Here is a 9,277-nt window from a genome sequence, read left to right as displayed (position 1 = left end):
TTTAAAAGCGAAAACCCATGATGATGTCAAATGCTAATGAAAATCTTAGTATGTGAGACGAGCACACACACTCAGCCCAAATCCCGCCCCCCCTCCAAAAAAGGCAGAAAATTAGGAACACAGGTAAGCAAAAGTAACAATTTAGAATATAAAAAAATAATGAAATATTATTTCTCTCTGAAGCTTTTAAATAGTTAGCTCATTGGAAAAAGAGGGCATATCCATCACTACTGTTTCAGATTGATCTCTGAATAGCTAAATCATATGATAGTTTTTCAATTGAAATCATGGAACTTTTATAGTAATACAGCATTTAAATATACATATGACCTTTCTGATGTATGGGTAGAGTGTTACAAAAATAAATTGCTTACATTTCGAGAATTTATTTCTAGTTGGCAAATTGCACTCTATAATAAAATTAACTTTTAATTTTGCATTAGCAAAATACATTTTAAACTTTTAGCTGTTTCCAATCAACTAGAACAGCTGTTCATTTTATAAAATTAAATGATTAATATTCTTTTTAATTATAAATTTTGAGTGCATATGCTGCTCAAGGTCAGTTCAGATCTGAATTTTAAATCTTAAATGTCATTGGTATGATAGACACATCATATAAGCTAATTCACTTAATAGTTAATTCTAATTATTTTTTACAAAACAGTTGTGATATGATTTAAAAACTGAAGGTTTGGCATATTTTCTGTGTTGAAAAGTGACTTTCACACTTGGGCAAACTTGTAAGAGGAGTATATTTAAAAACAAACAAGCAAACATATTTTTCCTCAGATTATTTTTAGTTAAAGTCCAAATCATGTAACCCTAATTTGGGTCTTCCTCTCATAAAAGTGTTCGTATTGGCTTGAATAAGACTTTCACGAGAGAGTGTTGCAGCTTTTAGTCCTCACTGCCCAGATACTGATTGCAGTAATCCAACACAAGAATAAACTCATATTTCATAACTCCTCAACTACTCTTATTGAAATAAGTATGGTAACAGAAATTTAGCTGCCAAAAATTCCCTTTCTAGATGCATTAGAAGATAAACTAAAGATGCCTCTCCTGTAAGGTAAATCAAAGTGACAAAGGTTGGGATTGGCTTGCTGGTTTTGTTTAAAGAAAGACAAAATATTTTTTTATCTGATTTTTTTAATAACATCATAAAACTGCTGGCGTTAGCTGGAAAAGTAGCTCTTGGTCTACTAGTTACAATACTGAGAAATTCACTTTAATAAGAAATGGGAAATTTTGCACAAAACTGATATCAGAATATGGGCCTGTGTTCTAAACTATCTTAAACAATTTTTTACATTGTTTTGGATGGATCCTGTTTTAGGAGTGTTCCTGTTTTGTTATCTGGATACCATATTTTTTCAGCTTCCTTTATTTCCTATTGTAAATTTCTGTTTGTTCAATATATGCTATAAGTCCTTTGTGCATTTCAGCTGAACCAGATATATTGCATGTCAGCAGTGCTTTCAAACTACTTTAGGTGACATATCTATCCTAAAACCATCGCTGTGTGATTCTTCTTTCCATGAGAATGAATTAGAGATGCTATTTGAAAGAAATATTTCATCTAAAACTATTTACAGCTTTTGAGAGATTGCATTAAATTTTAAAGTCATTAGAACTTAACTATTTCAAATTGTAAACTCTCATTTATATCTGATGTTAGTTATGAATACTGAAGAAAAAGGGAATATAAAATACTGTTAGCTTGATACTTTTTATCAGATAAGCGATACATTTGCTATTCTTCAGTGATATTTCAAGGTTTTTGGCATACCATTCATTTCATAAATAGGGTAAGATGATCACTGTGCTCACTGTGCTAGTAGCTGCACAATATTTGGGCACTTCTAAATGAGTCTTGTTACATTTTATAGGTCTTGTCACATTATCCCTGTACTTCTGAGTGAATGGTGAGAAACAAAAGTAGTAATATCTAGTTTATTGTCATAAAATCCTATGTTTCAGTATAGAACCTTTTTTGTTTGTTTGTTTCTACAATTATTTTACACTTTTTATGAGATTCTTGTGAATGCTTTGGTAAAGATGTGGGGTCTGTTAATCTGGTACAAGACGAAGTCAATTCAAAGCATCTCTTAGATTTTCCTGCCAAAATTCTAAGAAGTATTTATCACACAGGCTTCCTAAGACTTTGAGACTAAAGATCTTCAAAGCAAGGCTTCCTTCCAAAAGGTTGTCCTAGCACATATATTTAATTACTTTGCATTTAAACAGCATCCAGGTCACCAAAGGCCTGCAAGTGTGCAGCAACCATTGAGACTCACGATTGTCAGGTGAGTGCTTTGTGCATCATAGAGGAGAAGGATCCAAGGCCAGGGCTAGCTGAATGAGCGATCTGGGTCATAGCAAATCAGCAGAAGTGCATGCAATTTAAAGGTTGTTTTAACTAAGTTTGCTGGGTTTATTCCTTGTTAATATTTACTCCAAACTGTTTTGAAGTCATATAGGTGTTTCATTAGGGATAATGAAAACCAAAGAAAACATGTATTTTGACCTCTGATTGGTAAGTCAGTGGGAGTCTATAGATAGTGAGATTTGGCCTTTAACCTGGAGACCATCAATCCTGTTTTTCTTCTCACAATCTCTTAATTTTTTGAGGGAGACATTTACTTGAGCGCACACAATCTCAGCATGTCCCTGACCCAGCTCTGGTGATTACAGTGCTAGTTAGCCATGTTTATAAGAGGAGCCCAGCCTGAGGCTGCATTCAAATCCTGTCTACTACTTGAGAAAGGTTACAGATAGCACTAAAGGGTGGGTAGATCCGTCTCATCTGCAGGGGTGGGAGGGTGGWGGGGGGCAGAATTGAATCCCTTGCTAAAATGTACTGAAGTTAGTGGCCAGATGCTATGAACAGTTGATGGGTCCACACTTGGGTGTGGACTCGGTCAGTATTCAAGGAAAATTTTATATACACCATTTTAATGGTGCAAAGGCTTTGTTTTGACATTCTGTATAGGTTCAGGTTTCTCCATTAGTGGTAATAAGGCTAGAAGTAACTTGCATCTTGCAACATTTCTGTTCATCTAATTGAATTTCCAAAGATATCACACTTACCTTCTTTATGGTATCTACTTCCCTTTAGCTCTGTTTGCCCGAGGAAGAGTTTACCAGTTTAAGACTATTGTACACTAGAAGCCATTTTAATGTGCACATCACTGTAGTGACCCTTCCTCTCCCACACCTTTCCCTCCCCTCCTCCAGAGTAAAATAGAAGAAAAAATGCTGTCTTGTCCATATAGTTGCACCTATAATAGAGTCTTCTGCTGGTGCAGATATCTCAGTTAAGGGTTACATTTTTTTTCACCCCCATGAAAAATTTTCACATGGCATGAGTGTGCCAGCAGCAGCATGTGGTAAAAGCCTAGTCTGCCTCGTCCTCAAAAGAACACAGACTTTCTGTGGTTTTGATTGAGTTGTTCTCTCTAGTCTTAACAGTGTTATACAACCTCTGCCCTAAGGTAGGAACCTTCATAGCCTCCCTCTAGTTCATTATCTTAATCCCCGCTCTCTAGGGCAGCTGTCACTAGCTTTGCCAGCCATTGATGCCAAATAACTCACTTCAGGCAACAGCATATTTTTCCCTTTCTATCAACCTGTACTGTAATAGAGGCAGTCTTGTTTACATTTGTAATTTCCTCTTTCCAGTTAATCACAAACTTCTTCCATGACACTGACTGAGATGTCCTGAACTGAATATCATATCACCATAGAATTTAGTATGGGAGGAAAGATACAATGTAAGAGAAAAATACCTGTAGGTGATTTTTTTTGAGAGAGAAAACGAGAAAGAGTAAGAAAAAAAAATACATGAATGTGGTAAATTAAATATTTCTAATCAGAAATAGCCGTATCACCAGCTCCATGCAGAAACAATAATTTGTGCTAATAGTATTTTTGTATCCTTAAAAGATAGGCTTGTCTGTAAAAACAATATATTCCTGTCATCTGTAAATCCCTATTCTTTACAGCACTACTGAGTTGCTTAAACAAAGTTCCAGTATTGATCTATATACTACTCAAACACATTTTTAATTTTCCTTTTTAACATGAACCAGCCATCAGAGAGCACACTTTTTAAAACAAGCTCTAATTACAAAGCAGGTAAAAATTTTTATTAGACCAAAACTTGTATCTTCACTTGGGGTCGTCATACCCCACATGCTTTACTCAGGATCAGATGGTGTGTCAGTGATCTCCACATGCAGCTCCTTCATCTGCATGCAAAGGAGATGTCAGACATACTGCTACGCTCCCCCTTATTTAGGCAGCTCTCCACAAGCCTAGGACGTATATGTGAAAAACAGAAATGAAAATCCACACTATTCACACATTAAAGATTACACAGGAAAGATAACACAGACTGAGAAAGTCGGTTGTTCTCAGCCACCGTATGTTAATCCTAAAGGAATTTGGAAATGGCTTTGTTTCTTCCGTTCAGGTCTAAATAATTTGCTTTCCAGAATAACCAGGAATAATGGCAATGCTTTGCCATTTCAGAGCCCTGAAAGGACCAACCAAACACTTGACATCTGCATACTTTACACGTTATAAACATCATGTATTCACCTTCTAGCTAAATATAGAAGGTCCTTTCTTCTCAGCATTGCGTGATCCTTTAGTTGTGTGGTTTCACTGACTCTTACAGTTCATTTGCTCTGAAAGAACTCAAAGAAATAGTTTCAAACAAGCAAAGATTACACTTTTATATTTTCCAAAATATTAACCAAATCTTCTTATCTCCGTATGTGAGACCTTAGGCTATGTCTGAGCTTCTTAATAAAATTCTTGAATAAATAGTATGATGACATTGAAAAGCTATTTGCAAAGTACTGTAATCAAAGGTATGTTCAGTGCTTGAAAAGTTAGAAAGAGATAACAATAGTGAGCCGTCTTGTCAGGGGAAGTATGTTCTCTGCAATACTATGTTAAACTGGTCAGAGCAACTCAGTTAACTCATGTAAACACTGAAACTGTAACTTTGCTGCCCAATGGGATCTCAAATACAAAGAATGACAGTGCTGAACGTGTTCCACACATCCCGGCATTCCTCAGGGATGTGGGTTCTCTTCTCTTTGGAAGAAGGGCTTGTACAAGTCATAACCACAAAGGAGAAAAATGGTTCATGGATCTGAATATCATTGATCTTCTATTAATCATCAGGAGGGTGATGCAACAGAAGACAAAACAGCTAGAGAACCTTCTTTTAAAAAAACAGGCCACATTTCCTACCATTTGCTGGGTCAGATGGGGCAAATAAGAAGAACCCTCTGCTCATACTCACAAATATCAACATGAAATATCAACTCATAACAACATATCAACTCCCAGTTCCCTTCTCTGTTCCTTCCTGAATGCAGAGAGGAGAAAATGACCCAAGAATTCCTAGAAACGTTTAGCTGATTCACTCCTCCCTTTTTCCCACAGAGTCCAAGAGAGTTCATTTTACAGCCTCAAACTTCAATGTAATAAAGAATTCCAGTACACAGCTGTTACACTGCCTTCATGGTGTTTGTGCCCTCCCTTTTCCCCCAAACAAAAATCATTGTGCAGTTAGGCTATTTTAGAATACCTAGGTACATATGAAGAAAAAAGTTTCCTAAGCTAAACGCAGTGCTAACAGAATCCTGAAACCACTAAGATTTATATGGTGGAATTACCACTTAGTTTTAACATTCTATTATTTTTCTCGTTAGAACCACAGTTTTAATCAGCTACAAAATATTAAATGCTAAACAGTTGGTAAAGCAAACAGTTGGTAAATAGTATGTTACGTTAAAATCATTCTTTATAAAGTACCTAAGTATATTAGAAGCTCATTTCTCTTTTCATTATATGCATTCATTCATCCTTTACTTTAAAATAGGTGATAGGTATTAGCAATGCTGCTCAGATTTGGATTCTGATCTAGATACTAAAACATCTGCCACTTTGTTCAGGGAAGGGAAAGGAGGAGGGTAAGTTTAGGCATATTTTTAATAAGCTACAGCAATTAGATATTTTGAATACTCAGAATGATGTATTAGAGTTATACAATTATTTGGTTTGTTCAGTTTCTTTTAAATACACTTGAGAACCAGCTCCTAATTAAGATACACACACTATCAAAGATGCAAAACTTAGATGTTGGTAAAAACAATTAGAACGATGATATAGGCTTAGATTCCCTATGGTTTTTGTACAGATCTGCAAGACAGATTAGAATGTGGGAATGTGGAATTCTYTTTCGGAACAACTGCAGTACTTGTGTGCCCTGCAGGGACATGAGCCACCCCAGAGCAGGTGGGAGGCTCCGGGACATGGTTCTGTTTTCTCAAAAAATCGTCCTGAGCTGACTGCATACTCTGACAAAAAGAGCCTTTTAACCTTAAAGGGAATTACTCTGTATACGCTTTGCCACTGGGTAAGAAATTATTCCTCTGAATGTATAATTCCTTCTGGGGAGCAATAGTCTGGGGATGCTGCAGGCCTCATCTTGCTCGCATGGCCAGACTGTTAAGTCGTATTAGAGCTATTTTAGTTTCTATCTATCAAACATGTACCAATTGCATGATAATTATTTGTTCTTTTAATTTAAATAATGTTACTTCCTGTTTAAAAGGTTTGAGAGGAAAGCACAGCGTATAGCAAAGTCAGTTTTATTAAGCAGAATAAGATAAATAATCCAAACAAAATTTCCTCCAATTGCAGACAGGCTTCACACCTTCAATGCTAGTAGATTGTCATATATCATCCTTGCTAAGTCCTGAATGTATTGCTCTTGATCTCAAAATCAGAGCAGTCTGTCTCATGAAATCCTGTAATTGAAATGGCCGAGTTTGTACCATCTCAATGCCACATGAAAAGCCTTTATCAAAGCAACCAAACCTCTTGACTTGTTGCTGATTCAACAGCACTTTTTATAGAGTGATACCACTTTTATCTGTCACCACTTATTCAAAAAGATAAATCAAAATAGTCTCATCTTACTTTTTGCTTGCAGGATATGTCCTTCTCATTGGTTAAGCCATAAAGTCTTACTTCAGTCGGAGACAAGCTGAGTGGCCATCCTGACTCTGTGTTCTCCTTTTTCTGTGTATGAAAGTTGCCTATGTGCACCTTACTACACAGTACCAAAGCCAGAATTTTGAAAAAGAAGAGATTTGTCTTCAACAACTCTGTGGAGACAAAGCAGCACATCCACTTTTCAGAAAGTTGCAACATTTTTAACTGCTGATCAGAAAGCCAATCTATTAATAGTAAGTATCCATAACTACTACTAAGCTATTAATTTATCTGTTAATACTATTAATTTATTAATACTAACCAAGTAATCTGAATATATCATTAATGCCTCTTAGTGTGGAATGTATCTAATGCTGCTGAGAAGATAAATACTAAGGATTTTTAAAATTTGAACTCTACAAATAAACTTCAATTATATTTGTGGGTGTAAGGTCACTGTTTTCTAAGATTTTCCAAAATGTTTCTCTCTAATCATATTCCAGAGCATAAATATTGTATGACAGCAAGATGTTATAAACCTTGACGCTCAGGTCAGAAGAGATAAAAAAGGGAATTCTCTGGGGATGTGAGCATTTAGAAAAGCACCATACTTGTTTATAGTAATAATAAAAGCTCTGCAAATATTTACATGTATTAAATGGAATAAGCAGCAGCAGAATGTGAAGGGAGAGAGTATTTATCCTGAGAATATTTGTTTTATTAAGTGCCACTGCTAGTATATARGTTATGCAAGATGCAGTGTATCTCACTATAACAAAGCACAGGGTCAGAACATGTTATGTTCATAAACACAGTGAGTGGAAATGATGTTTTATCGGCACAGTTTAACTCCCAGTGTCATTTCAAATCAGTGTAGTTAAAACTCTAAAATTCTTTCAGTGAATGCTCCTCCTTTGCTTAAATCAAACATACTTCAGTTTAAAATAAGTAATTAAGAAATCAGTTCAAACTAGACTGCAATAAGCAACAGTTCAACTTAAAACATTCACAAAAAGATTGGGTCTGCTCTAAAGAGCTGCCCAGGGATAGGTGGTGCGTTGGTTAACATAGTTAAAGCCCATAAGGTTTTGTTGCCTGTGACAGCAAAACGGTGTAGTTAGGATCACACTTCGCCACTGACAGCTTCCAGGWCTAAAAGTGATTAAGTTCTTTTTTRCAACTGTACCATCAAGATGCAGCTTTTGCTAACTTTATAGCAAGGCTCTGATTCATCCCTCTGGAGTCAGAGACAGTTATTTTATCCACTCCACTGAAAAGGTTTAACGCCATTGCAACCACATCTGTTTAAAATTTTTTTCGGTTAAAATGATATGACTTTGGGGAGAGGTAAGACCTGAAGGAAGCAGCAGAACAGCATATGCCCCAGGAACCAACCAAATAATAATTGAAGAACCTCAGATTTCGGAAGTTCTTGCAAGACTCAGCTTCATGTAGGGAACAGGAATGGAGGAGTTTGAACTGGTTTTCTCAGAGGAAATGGTAAACATAACGGGGATGCACAGCTAGCACGAGCCAGACCAAAGGTCTGTTTAACCTGGGAGCCTGTTTTCCAGTAACAGATGCATAAGGAAAATGGATTAAAAACAAGGCATATATGAAACAGATATTACCCTTGGCAAGGCCTCCCAGCTTCTGGGGAGCAGCGCTTCAGAAACTTCCAGAGCTAGAATTGCATTTGGTTTGTTGTGTTTAACAGTCAGAAATAGCTCAGTCCTTCATCAATTTGTGTTGTCCCTTTATGAATGGATTTATACACCGCAGCCCCACAGCTTCTGATAGCTATTTGCACAGCTGAATGATACACTGTGTGAAAAGTAATGTTGGTTTCACATCTGTTTCAGTTTTTGCTGGATGCCCCTTAGCACTGTGGAATTGTGAATAACGATGCCTTTTTGCATTCTCCAGGCCAGTCACGACTCGGTGGAGCTCTGCACACCCCTCAGAGCAGGTCGTCGCAGGTGGCCACGGCCCGCTCTGGTTCGCCTCTCCRGCCAGCTGCGCAGTGCCAGCAGCCCTCTGCCGCGGGGCTCACTGTATCCTTCCCCAGGGCAGCGGGCTGGCACTGGGGGCCGGGCGCCCACTCTATTTGGGCCCCAACCCTCCCATAAGACCCACTTTGGCCCCAGGCTCTCTCCTGTACATCTCTCTGRCAGGCGCTGGCCGCCAGCTGCGCCCCGTCCTTCCCCAGCGGGGCCCAGCCCAGCCCGCGCTGGGGGGCAGCGGCGGCGGCAGCACC

This window comes from Rhea americana, unplaced genomic scaffold, assembly GCF_003343005.1.
Source record: "Rhea americana isolate MKP2758 unplaced genomic scaffold, rheAme1 scaffold_12, whole genome shotgun sequence".
In the NCBI taxonomy this organism is placed as follows: Eukaryota; Metazoa; Chordata; class Aves; order Rheiformes; family Rheidae; genus Rhea; species Rhea americana.
Note: the sequence above shows the minus strand (reverse complement) of the source record.